This window comes from Notamacropus eugenii, chromosome 1 (assembly GCF_028372415.1).
Source record: "Notamacropus eugenii isolate mMacEug1 chromosome 1, mMacEug1.pri_v2, whole genome shotgun sequence".
NCBI classification, from domain to species: Eukaryota; Metazoa; Chordata; class Mammalia; order Diprotodontia; family Macropodidae; genus Notamacropus; species Notamacropus eugenii.
Genome location: NC_092872.1, coordinates 295,443,429 through 295,467,619, shown reverse-complemented (window position 1 = coordinate 295,467,619; position 24,191 = coordinate 295,443,429). Strand labels below are relative to the sequence as shown.

At 35.5% G+C, this 24,191-nt stretch overlaps 1 protein-coding gene across 10 annotated transcripts in view; it reads left to right on the top strand.

The window, feature by feature from the left end:
- The first annotated feature begins 530 nt into the window (after positions 1-530).
- The window catches only part of SIPA1L1 (signal induced proliferation associated 1 like 1), a 314,212-nt gene continuing 290,551 nt past the window's right edge, over positions 531-24,191 (top strand). For all 10 annotated transcript variants that reach the window (XM_072629234.1, XM_072629230.1, XM_072629229.1 and 7 more), the window contains exons 1-2: positions 531-620; positions 19,141-19,209. The gene's annotated coding sequence lies outside the window, so the exon portion shown is untranslated. The remainder of the gene's footprint in view (positions 621-19,140; positions 19,210-24,191) is intronic.

The window sequence follows — 24,191 nt, the reverse complement described above, 5'->3', positions numbered from 1 at the left end:
TGGACAAGTCATTTTGATGGTTAGAAATGGTTATATCATATTTTATTCACATATAGCACAGAGAGTGTCATAGGATCACAGACTTACAGCTTAGAAGGATTATCAGAGGGTATCTAATTCCCTGTCCTTCGTTTCACATATAAGGAAACTCAGGCCTGGTAATTGTTAGCATCTTGCCCAAGGTTACTGCCTTTTTGAATAGCATTTTATTTGAGGTGGACTCTCTCTTCCCCTGCTCCCCTAATTGATCCAACTATGGCAGTTCTCAGGCAGACGGAGAGGATGGGGTTTGAATCCAAGTTGTATGAAAACGTCATCAGCCAATTGGCTGACCTTTGATGGGGAGACAGGAAGAACAGCCTACGTTTTTATGCTAGATTTGAGTCACAGAAAACAGGTTTCCTGCAGGAACTACTTGGCTTCAGCAAGTGTGGAAATATCATTTCCCTTGAAAATGTTTTTGTCTTTGACATGCAATTACTTCAAATTGAAACAAACTTATGTTTTTTGCCCTCTCCTTTAATTCCATAGGTGTATTTCCATTTTTGAACCTGACTCAGGAGTAACCTAATTCTCAAGATGTTTGTAACACAAGTATTTTAAAAGGACTGCACAATCAGGTAAAGACCTAATTTTATTTTTGTTTAATAGTATAGAAACACCTTGCCTAGAGTATGGAGTTTGTGGCTTTTTCTTGTATGACTAGAAGGCATAGATGTTTTTTTGAAGGTGGCAATCTGAACTCTCTTAGACAGGTTTCCACTTGCATAGGATTAGCTAAGATATCCATGGGGGTGGTTATTTAGAACAAATAACAATGTTACTGAGAGATTTTATTTGGGAAATAAATTAGGGAAATGAAAGTGATATCTGTGGACATATTTAGCAGTCTTTAGTAAATGTGTGTGTGTGTGTGTGTGTGTGTGTTTTTACTAGGGAAAGAAAAGGAGAGAACTGAGTTGGGGAAGGGAGTGACTGGGGGCAGAGGAGGGAGAGGGGGCAAGGCTGAGGGAAGAAAAGAAAAAAAAAGGAAAGAGAGAAGAGGTAGAGAGGGAAAGGGAAGAGTGAGGAAGGGTATTTGTCAATAGTAGTTCCAGATGCTATTGAAAGTGATTCACAGGGTTCAGGGAAATTGTAGTTTATCTTTCATTTGCCACATATCTTTTAGATCTTGAGATAGTGCCTGGGATATAGCTATGATTCTTAAACTAGGTTTTTTTTCCACCTAGTTTTTTTTTTTAACCTGTCATGCTTTAGAGCCATACTTATGTTTATTTTATTTCAAAGCTTAAAATATCTAATGTAGCAAATTCTCAGTTACCTGCTTTAAGGTAAAGGAAATGAATAGTACTTTGGTAACAAGGAAAATAAATTATTTGGGTTTTTGGAATACATTTTGTGAATTTTTTGCACCTGTTTTAATCTTAATTGTGTTTTCCTTAGAATTTACTTTTCAATTCTCTTAGCGCATGCTGACTTAAGAGTCAGGTTAAGAACACATTAAGCAGTGAGGGAATCTGGTCCAGGATTTAAAAAGTGCTCAGGATACCAATAACATGTGGATAACACAACGACAATAACACTTTTATATTTTAATCATAATACACACTATTACTTTATAATAATAAGCTCTTTGTAGTTTATCCCCATCTATTTCTTCATATATAAAATGAAAGATTGGATTGAGATGATTCATAAGATTCCTTCTACCTGTGTGTTAACATTATATAATGTCATAATTGATGATGGTATCAAGACAGCTTGATCACTGTTACATGTCCACATCCCAGTATATTTACTTTTTAAATGAAATCGCTCTATAAAATGATTTGAAATCTTAGTATAAAAGTCAAGGGAGTGTAAAACCATTGTATTAATAAATAATATTTGTTTTTTAAATTTTATTTTTATAAAACTTAAATACACAAATCAGGATGTCTTGATGCCATCATCAGTTATGACATATAGTGTTAACACAGAGGTAGAAGGGATCTTATGAATCATCTCAATCCAATAAACTTAAATACAAAATATGAGAAAAAAACACATTCTGTGCACAGCAGAATATAAGAGAGGATTCAAAATATATAGCAATAAATTTCTGTTTCAGGAAAGTCTATGTAATGAATATTTCATGTTGTGTTGAGAACCTTTCATCTTTTCTTTGCTTCCTTGTAAGTTTTCTTTTGTCCTTTGCTGTGTATTTTTTTGTTCTTTTTTCTCCCTCCCTTCCCCTGCCCCCGGAAAGCTACAATTAAGTGTAGATATATTTATATATAGATACACATGCACATGTGCGCACACACACACACAAATAAATATGTACTTTCCCTTACAAATTCTACTCCTGATTTTTGCATTATTATTTGTGTATATCTCCCATCCCTCGACTCCTCTACTTCTGCGTGCTACCTTGCCCTCCTCTTACTTAACCTACTCCCCCATCCCTCCCTTATCCTTCCATTACCATAAATGTAAACACCCTTCTACACCTCCTTTTAACCTATTACCTCACCTTCCTCTCTCAAGATCCCTCCCTTATCCTCCTGAAGATCCCCCCCTTATCCTCTCATTACCATTAATCTAAGCACACTTCTTTTAACCAATTCCTTCACCTTCCCCTGTAGAGAGCCCTCCTTATCCTCTCCCCTCTCCCTATCCCCATGGTGTTCTATTTCTTTCTGAATTTAGAAGACTTTTATACTTTTTATTTTATACTCTTTTATTTATTAAATTAAATATTAGAATATTATATATTTTATATTCTTTTATTCTCTCTTGAACCTATTCCTGATGAAAGTAGGTTTCTAGAACTAACAGGCCTTCTACCTTATCTAATTCCTCTCTGTTAGATCTTCTTGCATTTCATTTGTATAAGATAATTACTCATTTTAGCAGTTCCTAAACAGTTTTTTTTTAATGTCATAACATATTCATGTCTATCTCCATCTTTTTTATGCACTATCCAATTACTAATAATCTTAGACATATGTTTTATATTTTGCATACGTACTGTCTTTATTGAGTCCCTTGTAATTAGTCTTTGGTATGTACCTTATATTTCTCTTGTCTCTTTTGGTATTTCAAATCTTCTATTAAGGTTTTTTTTTTAAACAAAGTCCTGAAAGTCTGATAATTCATTAAATGTTATTTTTTGGGGGGAGTTCAGAATTATACTTAGCTTTGCTGGGTATGAAATTTTTGACCAGAACCCCAATTCTTTTGTTTTTCGATGTATAGTGTTCCAAGATCTGCAGTCTTTTAGTGTCACTACGGCTAGCTTCGTCTTGTGTGATTCTAATTGTGGCACTACCATGTTTAAATTGTTTTTTTCTTGTTGTTTGTAATATTTATCCTTGAGCTGGGGATTTCAGAATTTGACTATAATATTCCTGTGGGTTTTCCTCATAGGATCTCTTTCAGGTGGTAATCAGTGGATTTTGTTTGTTTGTTTGTTTTCTATTTCTATTTTCCCTTCCTGTTCTAATACTTCAGAACGATTTCTTAAAATTATTTTTTGTATTATTGTGTCAAGATTATTTTTTTGATTGTAGCTTTCAGGTAGTCTAATTATTCTTATGTTTTCTCTGATTGATCTGTTCTCCAGATCAGTTATTTGGCCATAAATTCTTCTCTTCTCCATAGATTGACAGGCAAACTATTACAAAAATATTTTAATTTTATGTAGTTAAAATTTCCATTTTTTCTTTTACAAGCTAATTTCTGCCAAATTGCTTTGAATTAAAAAAATTTTATGTAGCTGATCCTTCCTTTCTTGAAACAAGTGATTGTAAAAAATGGAATTGGTATATCGAAGTTGCGTAAAGGTCATTTGGAGTGTATTCACTGTTAGTCATGTTTATTGACTTTGATTTGAACTTTGCTTTCCTTGAAAAAAGAGTGTATTTATGTGGGAGTTGTACTCCAAAAGAGTCAATAATTTTGGCTGTTGCTTTGCTACATTACCTTTATCCTCACCTGGCTCCTCTAAGATAAAGGGGCCAAGCCCATAGATTTGGAACACTCTGAGCTTGGGCAACCAATTCTAAATACTTTAACTATTTCTGTCTTCCTGCTCCAATCTGTTGACTTATTCATTTGTTCCATAGATTTGTTGACATAAGGTTACTTTGTAAGATGAAACCCCATAAGTTGAAGTAACTTAACCCCTTTTCAATATTTTTAAGTGTTTGTTTCTTTTTTGGTGGCTAATCTAAGTTGGAATTTTCAGTACGTAGTATTAGTGATTATATACATCCTAGGATAAACTTTAAAAATGGTTATTTAAAAGAATTATTTTTCTCTCTTTTCTTGTTCTAAGAATCTGTAACCTGGGATTACTTTGTTTTGTATCTGTTCTTTAGTCTAGTTGTAATAAGTTAATTAAGCAGTTTTTGAAATGAAGTCAAGTGATGGAATCAGCTAATTCCCTTTTGGACATTTCTAACTGTATGTCCTGTAGGTATCTCATATTCCACTATGTCTAAAACAGAATTTTTCTTTCTCCCATACTTTCTTCACTTGCCTGTTTTTGTTGACGGTAACATCATTCTTACTGTCATCCAGGTTTACAGCCTCAGAATCACCTTCAACTCTTTATTCTCATTGTTCCATACCTAGTCATTTGCCCAGTCTTTTTGATTCTTCTTTCACATCTACCTCCATCTCTTTACTCATGCAGTCATCACTGCCTGTGCTCAAGATTCCCTCACTCAAATCAAAGTCCACTGCAAATCATGACATCGTCTCGATGTCATGGTCCTCTGAGAATGAAGGACAAACACAGCAACAGCAGCCTTAGCCAGGGCTTTCCTCATCTCTCCTCTCACATGGTCCTTCTGCCTCTGCTCACTCCGTTTTCTAATGAATGCCTCCTCTAACCAGCTGCCACGATGATATTAGATAAGCAGGTATGACTGTCATTCTCATATTTGCAGAGCTCCAGTGGCTTGCTCTTACCTCTGAAATGACATACAGATTCCTGTTTGGCATTTAAAGCCCTTCAGAAATCTGGCTTTCCTGACTTATCTTCCTATCACTCCCCATGGAATTCTGCACCCCAGCCAGATTAGCTTACTTGCTTTTTCCTCATCTCTGACACTGCCATCTCTCATCTCTGTGTTTTTACATAGGCTGCCTTCCATGTTCACAATGGATTGCCTTCTCTTCTTAGAATCCCCAGTTCCAGTGCCACTTCCTACTTGAGACTGTTCCTCATTCCCTGAGCTACTGGTGCCTCCTTCCTCTTCTCCCAATAAAACTGACTTGTATTTACTTTGTATATATTTTATATTTTTACACCTAGTTTTTCCAGATAGAAGCCTTGAAGTCCTAAGATAGCACTTGATGGATAGTAGGCACTTAATAAGTGCTTGTTGATTAATTTGGTAGAATATCCTCATGAACTCTTTTCTTCAGATAGGCTGGGAACAGTTGCTTCGTACACTTGCATAATATCAGATTTCTGTTTTGCAAGCTTGGGAGTGATCACCAAGGGTTCATACATCTTCAGATGAGAAATAAGAGGTGAAGAAGCTACATTTAAGAAGCGTTTGCTAATCCCCTGTCCCGTGCCAGCTTGTATACTAGGTGTTGGGCATACAAAGACAGAAGTGAAACAGTTCCTACTTTTAGTAGGCTTATAGAGGTCACTAACAAGATCTAGTTGTTGTCAGGTTGTAATTAAAAAAGGCCTCTTAATGGATGTGACCTTTGATCTTGATGTTAAGATTCCAAGAAGCAGAGATGAAGAGGGAGAACCTTCCTTGTATGGAGAATAATAAAGAGTCTGTGCAAACTCAAGGTAGTAGGAGGTGGGGTGTTATTTAATGGGGAATAGCAAGTAGATCGATTTAGTTGAGAGAGTTTTTGAGGAGGGAGTAGTGTACCATCCAGTTTGTGCTTGATTATGAAGCCCTGCATTTCTTAATTAGTTTTAGTGTTTTGTATTAGAATAAGCCATGGATTTTTATTTTTCAGTTTTCCAGTGTCTTATACCTACTATCTAAAGAATGATTTCAAATTTTAGATGTCTTTATCAGATGTTATATGTATTTTATTTATGTTTGGGGTCTTTTATTAACAGAAATATCCAGAATTCTTTACTTTGATTTCAGACTTGATTGCTGGTATCTTTAACAAAAGGATTAATTTCACCCTTAAGGGTCTACATGAAACAGTTTTAGGAGATTTTCTTTGAAATACATTTGTAATGTTCTCTCCCTTCTACCCACACACACTGTAATAGATTCTGTGTTCTTGAATCTGAAGATTTTTTTTAAAAGGAATTAATTTTGTTTTGGAGGGCAGTATGAGATGTCTATGTATGGATATCTACATACAGGTATCAAAAACAAATATAAATTTGTTTTTGTTGTTGGAGCGGCCAAATGATTGAAATATAAAATATAATAGGACATGTGGATTTCTGCCCTTTTGTGCATTTATTTGTCAGTGATATGAATGATTTTGAATCTGTTTTGACTTGTTAGATTTATGTTGTCTACAATATTACTACAGAAGAGAAAAATATGAAGTGGTTGATTCTGGGCTCAGCATTTCTTTTGCCCTACTTTCTTGTAAATTGCTACTCCTTCCCTTATATTTTCTAATAGGAATCTTTATTTTGATGAATATTTGAATAAATTTAATCTAAATTCTGTTCATTTTAGCTTATTGGTAAAGTTCTTGGGAGAAGCCAAGATGACTTCTAAAATTTTCCTTTATATCATTAATAGAACATCTTGAACAATTTTTTAAAAATTGTAAAATTGACAAATATTTTGCTAACACTTTTAAAAAAGAGCATTTGGACTAGATGACCTGGGTTTTATTACCATTTGTAACATGGACTTGTGTTTCTTGGAGTTAATCACTTAACCTCTGTGCCAAGTTCTTTTTTTGTAAAATGAAGATAATAGTACCTTATAGGATTGTTATGGCACTCACATGAGATTTGATGACTGTAGAAGCAGTTTATGTAGGTAAGGGGTTGTAGTTATATAGTTAGTATGGTCCTAAATATTAGTTTGTTGTTTAATGCTTTTCTTCTGAAAAATAACTAAGTGTTTTTTTATTTTTGTTTTGGGATGAATATAAGCCTACATAGTATTATTAGGGTGGAAGCTTATTGATTTAATGCTTTTTGTTCTGTAAAACTTGTGTGTCTCAAAAAACAATTCCCAGTGCAAAGCTTCTTCAAAGACTACATTAGGGTTTGTTTGTTCTACATGGACTTTAAAATATAGGTGGAATAAGTAACAGCCTGCATGTGCGATTTAAAGGCTGCCACAGTACCATTCCTTCTTACCCTCTGTTGACCTGTTTCAGTACTTGAACTTTTCAACTTTGTCACTGTTTCTTTGTGTTAAATATTGTGCCTCTAGGAAATTTATGTAAAATTTGTATTTGCCATAGGAAGCAGCCATTAACCCATTTGTTCAGATTACCTTATTAACGGAGAACTAGAATCTACAGGAATTGGATATAGGCCAGGTAAATTTGCAGAGGAAAGACAGTTGTGAAAAGTTTAAAGCTTTAGGACTGGATCCAGGAGGGATTTTTAGGACCAGCCCTGTTCAGTAACCATTGTGGTATCTGGGAAGTGTTATAGCTTACCAGATTTATACCATAACTTTAATTTAGTCTAGGAGTAAATTTTCTTGAATGCAGTTTTTTTGGGCTGCATTTCATGGACCAAATTATTCATTACCTGGTAGCTAAGTTATTGGTGATGATTCTATCTAGGTCTGGTTCTTAGGCAGCTGACGTATTCTTATTATTTTACTTGAATAATTTCATGTTTGATATAACTTAATAGAATTTATGCCCCATTGGCGCTTTGCCTTCAAGAACTCGGTGTCCACTCCATCCTGAAATGTGGCATCAGAGGAACCACCCACCTCAAAGAGTCTCAGAGTAGAATATTTAATATTCTGCTATGGTGGTCAACTTCTTGCTAACTGATAATACCATTAACATTTTTTTTTTACAATAAGCATTTTATAGAATTTTAAGTGATAAGAATGTTTTCTTTTTTCCTGAGAGAAATGTAAGAATTGCATAAGTATGATGTAATAACTGGATTTTCAGAAAACATTCATTGTTAGGATAGTTTATTTTAATGAATATAGAAAGTTTTTTCCTCAGATTTTTAATCATTGAGGCCTGTGTGCCATCTGCTTTGACAGGTTTGACCGTACTATAGCCCTTTCCCCTGCCCCAAATTTTTATTGAGCTGAAAAAATTGTAATGGTTCCATTAAGGTTTGATCGTGGTGCTCCATTTAATATAAACTAAATCTTTTAAGAAATATGTGGATCTATAGTTGTTTAACTTTCATTTATGCTTTAATGAACAGTTTTCTGGTTTAAATAATTTTATCTAGTGTCTGTTTTGTGAATATCAGTTACATATATAGGCAGTTTTCTTGTGGTAAATTGGCAGTAATGCTCTTTATCAAGTTTCTCACAATGCAGCATTATTGTTGTGTATCAACATTTTACTATGTAGCCCTTGACTAGAACTTTGTTATTTACTTAGTTTTTACCACTGAAACAGGGTAGACCTTGGTTTAATTGCTTGCTCTGTATACCTTTGTCTTACTTTGTATAGTATTGGGATAATAATTTCTGTTCTCTTCCAAATTCTCTCCCCCATTTGAATCTCAGTAAGAGATTATGGAAATTAATTAGACTTCTACAAAATCAAGGGCTTTGAGCTCATTAGCCCAATTAGCCCTGTTGTGACTGCACTTAGAGCTCTACTTTAAAGACTGCTGGAAAGAATAATTATGGTAATTAGGGGTCAGTTTATCCCGTTTCCTCTTTTATTATCAAAGGTAATCACTGGTATTGAGGGAGGTGATCTTCATTAAAGTTGAAAATTAAAACAAAATTTTTTTATCAGAATTATTGGAATTTCACACCTTGGATCTCATGGCAGAGAGCTTGGCTTATTTAACAATTTCTATATTGACATCTCTTATTGAGGTTGAGGAGCTATTCAAGCTAACTGTTGGTTAGACTTGGAATAGAAGTATGACTGGAACTCCTATTTATCTACTAAGTTTTACCTGTTTGCCAAGGTACTTGGTTCTTAGATGTTTTTCAAGACTAAGAAGTTATAATTATGTTTCTATATTAAATAGAGCCTGGGAGAGAGGAGTGGCAGCTCCAACCTAGCTCTGTCACCCTTTCAGATTACTTAAGTTGCTGTGAAAATACATTCACTGGGTGGTTCCAAGTTAGCCTCCCTTGGCTTAATAGGCATAAAAAGTCAGTGAAATTTAGACAGAATGGGCTTTTGAACAGGACAAGCTATGTGAACTACAAATGCATATATTGAATGCATCACCTCCTTCAAATATATAACAGAATGCAGCAGTTTCCTAAACTGGTTTACACAGTCAGTCAACATTTCTTAAGCATTTTTCTAAGTGCTGGGGATATAAAAAGAGGCAAAAGACAGTCCCAGCCCTCAAGGATCTTACACTCTAATGGAGGGCCTTATAATCTAATGGGGAAGACAACTGGTAAACAAATATGCATAAAAAGGCTGTATATAGGTTAAATAGGAAATAAATACATGGGAAATAAGAGGGAAGGCACTAGAATTAATTGGGGTTAGGAAAGATTTTCTGTAGAAGATAGGATTTTATTTGGGACTTGAAGGAAGCCAGGGAAGCCAAGAGGTATAGATGAGCAGGGAGAACATTCTAGACATGAGGGACAGCTGGAGCAATGCCTAGAGCCAAGAGATGGAATGTCTTATTTATAAAAGAGCAAGGATGCCAGGATCAGTAGATTGAAGAGTACGTGATGGGGAGCGAGGTGTAAAAAGACTGAAAAATGATATGCATGTAAGTTAGGTTGTAAAGGACTTTGAATGTCAAACAGAGGACTTTGTATTTGATCCTGGAGGTGGTAGGGATTCATTGGAGTTTATGTGGGGTTGTATGTGTGACATAATTGGACCCATACTTTAGGAAAACCATTTTGGTTTCTGTTGCAGTAGTCCAAGAGGGAGTTTGTGTGTGTGTGTGTGTGTGTGTGTGTGTGTGTGTGTGTGTGTGGTTTAGGAGAGAGATAATCAATTCAGGTGAACCCTGTGGGACACCTATGGTTTGAGTGTGACATGGATGAGGATCTAGCAAAGGAGACTGAGGAGTGGGGTCTAATAGGTAGGAGGAGAACCAGGAGAGAGGCGTGCCCCCAAATTCTAGAGAACAGAGTGATCAGCAGTGTCAAAGGTGGCGGAGAATAAGGATTGAGAAGAGACTGAATTTGGCTGTTCAGAGATCATTGTTAACTTTGGAAAGAGCAGTTTCAGTGAATGATAAGATTGGAAGGTAGGTTGTAAAGGGTTAACAAGAAAGTGAGAGTAGAGAAAATAGAGGCACCTATTGTAGATATCCTTTTTAAGAAGTTTAGTCACAAAGGGTAGAAAAGTGATAAGATGATAGTTGGATCAAGTGAAAATTTTTTGGAGATGGAGGAGACATGGGCATGCTTGTAGGCAGTAGGAAAGGAGCCAGTTGACAGGAAGAAATTCAAAACAAGTGATAGAGTGGGGATGACAGAAGGGACTATATGTTGGAGGAGATAGGGTTGAAGGAGGAGATAGTAGCAGAAGGCTTATGAGAGATATGAAATGAGGAAGAAGAGAGAAGTGGGAGCTCATGGCGAATGGCTTTATTTTTTTCTGTAAAATATGAAGCAAGGTTCTCAGCTGAGAAGGTGAGGGCAGAGGGAATTATGGGAGGTTTGAGAAGGAATATAAAGGCTTGGAAGAGCTGCTGTGGAGAGTAGAATGGCGAGTTGATAAGAGAAGTGAGGACCTGATTGAAGTTTTGTGAACATAAATTTGTTGTGAACCTAGAATGATTACATGATTTTTTCCACATGTTTAGCACATGTTCAGCAGAAGTGATGGATTTAAATGGTGGAAATGATCTAAGGCTGAGGCTTGGTGGGGCACAATGAGAGACATGAGAAAGGAGTCCAGGTACTTGAGAGAGGAGGGTGTAGAGGTGAACTAGTTCATCAACGGGCCAAGATTGGGGAAGGTGGAAAGTGTGGCTAGTGCAGGGGAGATGGCCTAGGAGAAAACTGAGGGATTTAGGGACTGAAAATCATGGTGTGGATGAATAGTTGGGTTTGGTATGGGAAGGCAAGGCAAAAAAGAAAGGGAGAAAACTGCTGGATTACAGTCAGATAAGGTTCACCCAATTGTTTGAAGTAATCTGGAAGTAGAAGAGAGGTTTTTATCCTGAAGTGTGGAATTTCAGTAATTACTTTCCATTAACTTTCCCAGGGAATTTCTGATAAAGAAGCCATGTCAAAAGTATCTTAGGAGTTTTTTTTTCCTATATATTTTTATGAGGAAAAAATATTCAAAATGGAAAAAATATTATGGCTTTTAAAAAAATTTAAGAATATTCTTGTTTTACTTAATGAGAATAGGGAATATATTGGTTATGGAGTATATTTACAGGATGATGTTTTGTTTCCCGTTAAGTCCAAAGATGTTAATTTTGTGTTGTAGTTAACAACTTTAGTGTCAAAGCAGTGACTACCAGAACACCTCACATCCAGACTGTAAAGGGTAGTGGTGGTAGTGGTGTTGGTGATAGGTGGGCAGTCCCTATCCTCAAGGAGCTTATAGTCTAATGAGGAGATACAACACATAAAAAGTAACTGAATAGGGAAGGGAGGAGAGAAGGGAAGGTATGCAATAAAAGGACATGATGAAATCCTCTAGCCAGGTGGGCCCTGGGCCCTGGGCCTCCTCTTTAAATATAGGAGCTAGGAGGAGCTCTCCAATGTCCCCATTCATCCTCTTCTTGGGAGGGGCCCACGAGGTCAGGGGTACTGAGGAGGGATGAGTTTGAGAGTTGATTTGACCTTGCAGGAAGATGAATTGCTGGAGATAATGGAGAAATCCAATGGATCAACCAGATAGAAAGTGATGAGTAGACTGCTTGGAACATCTCCTTAGATAGAAGACCTGAGAGGAATATTTTGAATGGGGAATTTCTTCTTGTCTGATACTTGGACTAGATGGCCACTAAATTCTCATTCAGATCTAGAATCCTGTGATCCATAACCAAGTGAAATGAGATGTTTGCTGAGTTATGCCATAGAATCTGGAAGGTGCCAGAATTTTCTGTTCTTTTCCTGACCAACTTAACTGTGGTTTACAAATAGGTTCTTAATTTTAAATGACATAAGGATGCATTTTCCATTTCATCTTACAGGAGACATTATTTAAATTAGAAAACATCGTAGCATAGTCTAAAAAATGTTTTTCTTGGCATTTATTTCTAGCTTCATGGTTTGCAAAAGAACAAACTAAATATAAGAGAATGCTTGGTATTCATGTCAACAGTGGCTTCCTTGGGTGGTAAAATGTCAAGGGGGATTTGGTATCACTCATTTTTATTAGCATGAACTCTGAATGTTCTATGAGGAATAAACATTCTTCTAGTGGTTTATACATAGCTAATCTTATAAATTCTTCTATTAGAGACCACTGAGAGAAATTGCCAAACTAAATTGTCTGATACTTAATGCCAAAGGCATTTTTCTCATGCTTTGTGTTCCTCATAGTGTACCTTTGACTTAAAATTCCTCACTTCTTTTACTCCATAAAAAGGGGATATGAAGTTATGTAATTGACAACTCTGTTATTTATATTGAAAGTTTCCATTGAGTTCCTCTCTTCTCAGGAGTGAGAATTGATCCCAAGAATTGGACAGATTTTCTTAATTTCACTCTCTTTCTCCCCAAATCAGCGAGAAAACATTGGACATTTTGCCTATAACAATTATATGCTTTTGGGTGGATTTTACTGTCAATGTATTCAAATAAAGTCAAAATTGATATTGGTAACAGTCATGTTTATTTTTATATTTATTTCCACAATCAGTATGTAAATGAACCATGCTTTTTCCTCCTCCAAAAACAAATTCTACATATTTTTAATTTTGGGAGCTAGTCTATTATAACTATAGCTTTTCAAAATAAGTGATAAGCATCCTCTTAGTAAATATCTTAGGAAATGTAAATGCCTTTTTGGAGGATAATAATAATTACATATAATATTTATTGATAATTTATACATAATATGAAATATATTTATTAATAATTTTATCCTATTATTAATACCATTCTGATTATGTACTTGAAATGCATAATAATATATATGAAGCACTTTGAAAACTTTTAAGTCACTATGTAAATATCAGCTGCTATTATTATAGTCTCTTCTTTATGCTTTACAAGTATGTTCTCTTTGAAGGTGCTGAGCTTATTTAAAATGCAGTCTGGAGAAAGATGGCTTCTTGGATAGGTCACTTCCAAATCTGAGGTTCTTTTACTCTTTGATCCACATTGCAGGTCGTCCATTTATATTCTCCCTTTTCAAGAGGCTTTAGGTTGGGTTCCTTTCATGGTAGCTTATTGTCCTGATCACCAGAACATTCTTTCCTTTTTTTCAATGAATTCATTATCTTACTCAGTCTTCCTTTCTACCCTGTTCCCTAGAATGAGAACTTCAATATGTATTCTAGTTTCTCAATCTAATCAACTCCCATGACCAGTCCTCCATTCTCCCTCAGCTCCTAATAGGAATGGTAATACCTCCTTGATTTTTCTATCACCTATGAGTTCCAATTCTGTATTCAAGAACTCTGAGTTTCCTTTATCTAATCATAATCTTTTATCTTTCCATCTCTCCCTATGCCTGCTCCTATAATTCCTAAATCCACCTTTTATAGTTTTTCTTACTCTGGCCTCTAATGCCTCTGTCCCTCAGTACCATGTACATCAGCTGTTGTCCTATATCTCTCCTCCACTTCTCAATGAAACTTCTTGGAAAAAGGTGTGTGAGGTTGGTGCTTCTCATTTTCTTCTAAATGGTCTGCATTCTGGCTTCCCTCCTCACCATCCATTGGAAACTGCTCTCTCCAAAGTTATCAATGATCTGTTAATCACCAGATGGTCTATTGTCAATCCTTATCCTTTTAGTTTTTCCCAGATGTGGTTTGATGCTTTCTGGGTACTCTCATCTCTGGGTGTTTCTGACTCTTCTTTTTTGGTTCTCCTTTTACGTGCTGGACTGCTAGGTCATAGAGCATGAATTTAGAGCTAAAAATAATCTCAGATCATCTAATCCAACCCGTTCATTTTATAGATAAAGAAACTGAGATCTAGGTAAGTCACATATTACATGATTTGCTGAAATATCGCACAGTGGCAGAGCTGGAAAATTGCCACAAGTGGCTCCTCAACTTAAACACAATACCACAGATGTGACCTGACCAATGGAAGGTACAACAGGACTGCCACCTTCTCCATTCCAGATGCTAGACTTCTTTTTCTGCTTGCTATGGTTGCTGTAACGTTTTGGGCCTCAATGTGACAGTATTGACTTCTATTGAGTTTATTTTCCACTAAACTCTTTGGATCCTTTTTACTTGAATTGCTTTCTTGTCCTGACCTTTTTTACCTTCTTCCCATTTTGTACTTGTACTGTTGACCTTTTGAACCCAAGCCCTATCTAAATTTCAACTCATTAGATATGGCCCATATTTTAAACTGTCAAGATTTTTTTTTAAAGGTTTTCTTGGTTACAGTTCATTAAAAATTCCTTGACCACTCTTGTTTGTTGAACTGCTTTGTGTTTACTAGCCTGTGGACTCCTCATACCCCTGGAGAATTTAAACACACACACCACACAGAAAACAACACAGTAAATCAAATTTAGCAACTAGAACTTTTTTTTTTGCCACCTTCTCTATCTGGTATTTCAACATTCTGTAGGGAAGATGAGGGAAAAAGATCTTTGGGTCACGGTGAACCACTGTTTTTGTATCGGTATTGCCAGTAACTGACTTTAATGGTAACATAATTGAAAATATTTCCTAGTTTCCTTTTTTGGAAAGTCTCCATGCATGAAGATCATCCTTATCTTTGATCTCTAGTAGATTTGTTTCACTGTTTTAACTTGTTTAACTTGGTTTTATTTTTCCACAAAATTATGTTGATTTTTATCTTGAATTCAGTATCTTGGTGTTTGACTCATTGACTTTTTGATACATGTCATTTGTTTCTTCTGGGCAAGTTTTGATAGACCTTATTTTCTAGATAGGTTTTTAAAAATTTTTTTTTTTTTTTAAAGAGGTTAACTGTCTTTTTGCTATGGTCAGACAGCATCATTTTCTCCTTAACACTAGCTTGGTTATAAATTAATCTAGTACCAGGCCCGAATTTTGAATTTTTCTTTTTTTTTTTTTTTTGTGCCTTCTGGAAAACTTCTCTTAGTTCTTATTTCATTGTAGCTTTTCCATAAATCTCTAATCTAGGCTTAAACTCACTCTATTGGAAGACTCTTTTCTGCAAGAAAAAGAAAAGATTGATTGGCAAGGGAAAGTAATGATTTTATCTTCCATATTTTAGATTAATCTCCAATTTAAAATTTCCCTCTTTCCTTGAATAGATGTGGGCTCCATTTTGCAAATAGGTTCTGAAAAGACAATTTCAGAGGCACAAAATCATGAAGATTCATGCAGAAATCTCCAGGCCTAAAAATTTAAAAGAAATCTTATGTACTTTTTTTTAATGTCTTTATAAAATCTGGAGCCATTCCCTATTCCCCATCCCTTTAAAAATGGAGTTAGAATGCAATTATTCCAGATGTTTGAGTATATAAAACACAGACTAGTAGCATTATTTTGCTTCTTTTTCCTCAAAGAAAGACTGTGTAATAGGGAAAGCCAGCTTCTCGGTTTTATCCAAAGAGTTCATGCTTAGGTAGGCTATAAAGGAAAATGGTTGAATGTATTTATCTTAGCTTCTGGTTAGGAAATTCATCACATGCTACAAAGAAACTTAAGTCTTCTCTGCTTGCATTCTCATTAATGGAAAGAGTTCTTGAAACAGGTCTGCAGTGATTTCACATTACAAAGGAGCTTGTGTTGTATTCCGTTGTATTTAGGGAGCTTTTGGAATTTCCTGCATGGCACCTAGGTGATGCAGTGCAGAAAAGCCAAGAGTTTGAGTCTTGTTCCAGACACTTTGTTGTGTGACCCTGGGCAAGTCTCTAAGCCTCTCTGTGCCTCAGTTTCTTTGTCTGTAAAATATGGATAATTATACCTACATTACAGAGTTGTGAGAATCAAATGAGTTATGTAACGTGTTTTGCCAACCTTAAAATGATATGTAAGTACTATATATTATTCTCAATAATATGCTAGCTGTTATTGGGCTTGGCAAATTGGCTTGTTTGGTGAAAACAAAACTAATTCAGATTTTTCCCTAGGGACAAGCTCTTTGTAGTTTCTTATTGAAAATGTTTTAAAGAGTCCCTGCTATTAAGTCTGGAAAGGGGAGTCCTTATATACTCATCTACAGCCTAGAAACCCTAATTCCCAGAAACATCTGTACCATATGTGCTTATTTGCTTAATATACCTCAAACAGAAAAGGTTTTTAACCTTCATTTTGTACATTAGGAAGCAGTGTTTAAAAATGAGAGGTTTGAGTTAATGTTTTTTGTGAAAATATAAAACATTTTAGGATTTTATCCCATTTAAAAAAAACACATTGATATTTCAATGTAGTAATGATCTTGGACATCTTTCCCGTTAGCAAAATAGTATCTAACATAACCTTCTCATCCTTAGAGACTCTTGTTCAAGTCCTTCCATGAATGTTACTTAGGGTGCACTTAACATACTGGATGTCTTCTCCTGGGTCTTTTAATTTATTAACAATAACAATAGCAATATTAATAGCAGCTAACATTTAATATAGATTTTTAAAGTTTGGAAAACTCTTTATCTCATTTTCTTCTCAAAACAACCCTGGGAGGTAGGGGTCATTATTATCTCTATTTTATAGATGAGGAAACTGAGGCAGAAAGAAATTAAGTGATTTGCCCAAGGTTATACAGCTAACAAGTGTCTAAGGACAGATTTGAACTATGATTTTTCCTGACTTGAAGTTTAATGCTGTCCTTGCTGCCAGACATTACCTCAGTATGAATGCAGGCCTCACTGTCCTATTGTTATCTATGCCCCACATATGGTTAGCCTGTCTCTTTTTACAGTGGCATGCCAAGTGAATGATATTTTTTTATACCACCTATTATTTATAACTCCTTATACACAATTAATTATTAGTAATTTACCAAAGCTTTTTACACTCACTACCCACCTTTCCACTGACTACTGTCATCCATAATTTTGATTCTTTGAAATAGTAGTAGTAGTAGTTTGTGATATGTGCCCTGATATGATAGCATCCCTGGGAAAAGATGGTGTTTAAAAAATGTGTGAAGAAAGTTAATAGAAAACAGAATTTTTTTGGGGGGCAGAGAAGGAAAGAGTTGGAAGATAGTCACAAGTAGTAAATAGCAAATAGTCACGTATTTACATAATTTGCTTGGGGAAAAGGATTTAAAAAAATTATAGTTTGGATTACAGGTTCCCAAACTTATTTGGCCAACTGCTCCCTTTAAAAAATATTACTTAGTGCCCTGCTGGAAATCTGTTTTCTTTAATCCTTTAACTTTTTTTTTAAGTTTTTGGCATTTTCAAAATATACAAATTGTTTAAAAATTACGCACCTTAAATTTAGTAATTTGTTGTAAACTTGGGTTTTTTTCCTGCATTAAAATTTTGATGATACATCATGCAAACATACTGTATTGTATACAAGTATTTATATGCACATATTCTTGCTGATGCATGCTGGACTTCCTGACAGTGCATGACATGCTCACCTGCCAACACTTGCTTCTTAAGACCTGTCAGTGGACTTGACCACTGATTGGTTATAACTTGCATTTTGTGTGTGTATTCGGAAATAATGTAATCACTACAACTTTAACTCTGTTATACAACAGGTGAAACGTATGAATATTTTTTCAAAATTTTCTTACCTTCTTTCCTCATACTTCCACTACCCCTTTATTTTTATTCAATGCCCTCCAGTTATACCTGGGGCTATTACAGACCACCCTATCCCTCATCATTCCAGCACCCTCCCCGCTGTGGGCCCACTTTGGGAACTTCTGGAGAACAGGCATTTTTTACCCATTTGGTTTTTTGTCTTGGATTATGAGACTCAACTATTTTGAGTGCTTGTGTATTTAGGAGACATCTGAAGCTTGTTGCAGTCATCACAGTGCCATCCACAAATAAGGAATATCTGAGTTATCTTTTTTTGAAAATTATCATTTTTTAAATTATTAGTGATTGGGAGCATATGATTATTGATAGTTTGGATTTTTTCTTTGGTTTGGTATGTTTCTCATTATTGTCATTTTTTCTGAAATTTTCTTTTGTTTCTTAAATTTCTCCTTTGGTCCACAGGTTCTCTATGATGATGTTATTTAGTGTACAGTTTCTTTTTAATTTTTCTTCAGGGGACCTTTATTGAATATGATTTTTATTGCATAATGATCAGAAAATTGAGTATTTAAGTATTTCTGAATTTCTGCATGTGTCATCTCCCCTATTAGAAACAAAGCCTACTTGAGGGCAAAGGCTATCTTCATTTTTGAATTTGTACTCTCAGCATTTAGCACCATGCCTACCACACAAATGCTTAATAAATGCTTTTCCATGCATCCAGTTGAAGAAGGGACATAGTCAGAAAGACAGTGATGTAAAGACAGATATTGGGGAGAAATAGACAATAAAACTATAATAGTGGATGTTTAGCATTTTCAGATGAGGAAAATGTGAACAAGAAAGACATTAAGAATCTGCGTAGAACATGAGAAAATTAGGATTGATGTATGGTAATTACAAAGTGGGAATGGAAGCAATGACATGCTCTTAGCTATACAACAACTCTGCTTTACAAAAACTGATGACGTACTGGAACATCAGGTAACTTAGTTCACTCTGTTATAAATCAGAATGACTATTGGGAGGTATGACCCTACATGACATTGCACTGCACTTAAAGAGCTTGCAGATTAAACTTTGACTTTAAGCTATTAAAGGGTAATATGTTCTTCTGCTACTGTTTAGCTTGAAGTAGTGATTTTTAACTCTAACTTTCTTACCAGGTGAAATTGTAATGCATCAGCAAAATTATTTAAAACTTAAATATTATTTTATTTTACCTAGATTTCAAGAAAATATTTTTGAGTTGGACCCAATAAGAAGAACTATTTTATGTCTATGAATTGAGAAAAGGTGGGTTCACTGATTTATTACATATTGAGGTTTTGGCACATATTTTACGTGTACTTTGAGCCAATGAAGATCTGTTATCTCTAGTCAGTTTGTGGGTAGTTTTTACTCATTCAGTTTTTAGATTATTCAAGCCATTTGTGTCTTCTTCTCTTTTTTAACTTTACCTCTTTGTTTTATTATTATTGGGGAAGGAGAGGAACTCAACTAACTGATTTTTGTGCAAATTTCATAGTGTCATTGCCACACTTAAAATATTTTTAATATTTTTGTATGTCATGTAGTTAATGTTGGAAATTTTTTCTAGGTAGTAAGTTATGACTCCTCAGAAAATGAGGTTTTTTTCTAAGACAGTTTATAGAATTTGAAATTCTGCATAAAGTTTATTCACCTAGTTGATTTGTCTGTCCTGAGATCATAACAAGTGTGTGTGTGAGAGCCACCATTTTCCTAAAAAATGTATTAGAAATTTCTCATTTCGCGAGACTTGTATTTTGTTGGAAAACAAATAACTTTTAATTTAGAAATAGACAAAAAAAATTAAAATTTAATACAAATCTTTTTTATTAACAAAACTTATTTCCCCCCCAGCTTTCCCTCACCCCATCTGCCACATTGATATGGGAATGGGGGAGGGGAGGAACTCTTGTGACAAATATGTAGAGTCAGACAAATTTCCACATTGACTCTTTCTAGAAATATGTCTCATGCTCTACCCAATTGTCTGTTAGGAGGCAGGTAGCATGCTTATCAGTGATCCTCTGAAATTGTGATTGGTTCTTCCATTGATCACGGTTTTTAAGTCTTTCAGAGTTGGCTTTACATCTTGGTATTATTCACTTTACTTGGTATTAGTTCATAGAAGTCTTTTCCAGGACTTTCTGGAATCAGTCTTTTCTTCATTTCTGATGCCACAATAATGTCTAGTTACATGCATATACCATAACTGGTCCAGCCATTCCCCAGTTGAAAGGGACTCAGTTTCCAATTCTTTAGCACTACAAAAAAGAGCTGCTTTAAGTATTTTTGGTCTTTTTCCTCTTTTTAAAATTTCTTTGGGTATAGACCTAAAAGTGGTCAAAGATTATGTGCAGTTTAGTAACAAAAAAAGCTTTTTTCTTAATTCAGAAAAAGAAAATGTTTTGTCACTGTGGGTTCCGGGGAATGCAGCTGCTATTTTTTTTTTTTAATGTTAATCTGAAGTGGCTCCTAGAACCTGCTCCTTCAGATTCACTGTTTTATCTGTATATATGTGTTAGAAGTAAAGGAAAGCTCTCAAAATAGCTGTACTGGAATTGGTCCATTCCCTGAAGCAGAATCAAATTTATCTCAGGCCTTTGTGTAGGTTTAGGACTTGGCCAAAGAGTGGACTAATTGGATTGTTGCTTTGAGAGTAGCTATTTTCAGCCTTTCTTATGAGAATTCTGGGAATAGGAATTGTAAAATGAATTTTTATTAAGTTTTGTTGTTTTTTCTTCCTTGATGTTAGGATTCATTTCCTGCTCATTTTTCTTGACTTTTACTGGTATCATTCTTCTGTGCTAGAAACATAGGAAATATTTTGGATAAGTATAAATTAAATGAATTAAAGAGAGATATTTTGAGTTAATAGAAAAACTCAAAAATGTTTAAGATTTAGCCATCTTTGAAATTTTATAGAATGTTTTAGCAGGAAGTGAGCAGACTGCAGTAGTTTGTAGTGACTATTGATGATATATGTAAGGCAAAAATTAGTAGTACATACATTTAGTACATCCATTTTTTTTTTACTTGAAGCTTTAGATTTTAGAGCAGAGGTTAACCTTTTGTGTGTCATGGATATCTTTTGCAGTTTTATTTGTCTTTGAATTTCCTCACTGGAAACATAATGCTTTGCTTACAAGTTGATGCTTATTAAATATTTGTTGAATTCAAATTCTGATGTGTCCCTTAGAGCACATATCTTTGCCATTATATTGGCAGAATGTTGGCTTTCCTTCCTGATCATATAGGCTAAGTATTTGTTCCGATTTCCTTGAAGACTATACCATGGGAATTGATTTGACCACTACACCAGCAGGTATACTTTGGAACTTAAGTTATCTCTTAGTTAGAAGTCTATTCAGTTTGTAGATATATGCCTGCTGTATTGCTAGTGCTGTGTAATCAGTCAATCAGTAAACACTTATTGAGCACTTCATTTGTGCCAGACACTGTACAAAAAGAGGAAAAAGACAGCCCCTACTCTGAAGGAGCATACAATCTAATGGAGAAGACAACTTGCAAACAAAATATATACAGAGCAAGCTATATACAGGATAAATTGGAGATAATTACATAAAGGAAGACATTAAAATTAAGAGGGGCTGGGGAAGGCTTGCTGCAGAAGATGGGAGTTTAGTCAGTACTTACACAGAACAAGGGAGATCACTAGTCCAGAGCAGAGTGAGAACTGCATTTTAGGTGTGGAGAATAGCCAAAGAAAATACTGGGAGCTAAGGGAGGGAGAGAGGGTCTTGGCTGAGATTTAGATCTTTTTGTTTAGAGAGCTTACAGTTTGGTAGGAGGGATTGGACACATGCGGATAATTGTAACACCAATCATACATAATAATACATTTGGACTATCTGGAAGATTTTTAGTTTTTGAGTTCCTTCTTACTCATGAAGATTTGAGTTGAAAAATAAATTGATAAGGAAGGCCTTTCTTTATTATAGGGCTCTGTCATGTCCTTTTTAAATCAGTCTGTGAAGTATGTCCATCATACTGTACCTTTTCTCTTCTTTGACCCGTGTCCTCTACAAAGGATAAACTTAAGCACAACAACTATAGTAAAGCAAATAAACTTTGAAATACTCCTCTTCCCATCCCTTTTGGAAAAACATCCTACTTAGTATGTAACTTGTTAAAAAAAAAATCTATTGTTTCAATTATTCTGTGTTTATCCCAAGCAGTGTCGTCTATTCCAAAATATAAACATTCAGAGCAGGAAGCATGCCTTTTAAAAGTTAACTCTTGTGTAACTTTCTTAGGTAATGTAGTAGAGTACACAGATGGATGAACAATAAATATTATTTTATGAGCACCAATTAAAACATCTGATTTTTATTATTTTCCCTTCAAGTACTATACATTTTAAAAAAACACTGCTCTTTCCACTCTTCCTTGGAGTCTGCTATGATTTCAGTTCGTACAAGTTTCTGTTAATTTTTCATTCACTTTTTCGTGGTTTTTATTTTTATTTTTAATTGTAGAGAGTTGAATGAGGCTGAGGACTACTTAATAAAGCTGATTTCATTAATCTTGTAGACCTGCACTGCAAGGTAGGAGGCAGAGGCAAAGTTACACACACACACACACACACACACACACACACACACACACACACACACACACACACACACACACAGAAACAAGTGATTAGCAGACACAATACTGAGCTTTACTCTAGCCTTTCTGTTCATTGGACATCAGTACCACTGAAGAGTAGGTTTTGAAATGTGAAACGAGAAATATTTCCAATATAAACAAGTCCACTGTGAGTCTGAGGAGCAAATAAATCAAGAATGTTTACATTTGGTTTTCATTTGGATTCTGTCTGGCATAAACTGAACAGTACTAACTATACTTCAGTATACTAGAAATAGCACTGAGTTGAAAGGGGAAAGGGACATGAGTTTGAATCCTTACTCTGCTACTTATTACCTGTGTGACTTTTGGCAAGTTGTCTCATCACTTTGGTGCTAGTTTTCTTGTCTATAAAATTAAGGGGTTGAGTTAGGTATCCTTAAATTGTATCCAGCTCTAAAAATGCATGATTTTGATACTTCAAAGAGGAATGTATGAGGAACAGCGAGAGGTAGTTTGGCTGGACTACAGAGTGTGTGATAGGGAAAAGTGTTTGCTAATTTGAGACAGGCAAATTGGAGCCAAGTCTTTTGTGTGTTCGTCCTTTGTTGCTGAAGAAGACCATGCCATCAGAGAAATAGTGACATGACTTGCACTTGACTTTGTTTTGAGTGAGGGAGGGCTGTGCAGGTCACCAGCCTCACTTCTCCTCCAGAGTCATCTGAATCCAGTGACCAGATATTCATCAGGATGACTGGAGATGGCCCAGGATGAGGCAATTGGGGTTAAGTGACTTGCCCAAGGTCACACAGCTAGTGAGTGTCAAGTGTGTGAGGTGAGATTTGAACTCAGGTCCTCCTAACTCCTGCACTGGTGCTCTATCCACTGCACCACCTAGCTGCCCCCAGCCAAGTCTTTAAATGCCAAAGAGAGGAGTTTTTATTTGATGTTAATAGTTAGAGAAATGGGTACATGACAATCAGACATGGATTTGAAGAAAATCACTTTGGTGACTATGTGGCAGATGGATTAGAGAAAGAAGAAAATGGCCCTGAAAGTGGTCAAATGGTAAGGTAGCCTCCTGATTGCTCATGGCCTGTGATGTCATATTAATGAGGGAAAGATCAACAACACTAGTATATCGCCAAGGCAATATTCACAGCACCAATGGTCGCTATGAATATGCTGGCATAGTTCTGAACCACGAAGTATAACAAATTCTCCATATAGAAGGCAGAAGAAAAACATTTGTTCAGATGCCAGAAAGCCAAATCCGTCATAGTAACCAAGAAGTCAATACACTTTTACACTGCAGGATGTAAAGCTATTCCCAAGCCTCCCTCCCCTCCCCAGGAATAGACACAAGACTGCCTGCCTCTTCTCTCCTCAGCCCAACTTCTGTCACTAACTTCTTACCAGTTCTGCTCCACCCTTCCTGTTCCACCCATTCAGCAAACTCCTCCTACCACATGTGACTTAGACTTCCATGTGATTTAAGCAGGTCACACTGACCTATTAATGAATGGAAAACTTTATCTTCCCATTTAAATTACCATTATAACAGGAGAGGGTGGTAATAAAAGAGCTGTTGTTCTGAGTAAGTCAGAATTCTCTGAATGCCAGAATATAGAAAGAGGAATAGGAGGAGTCCTTGGGTG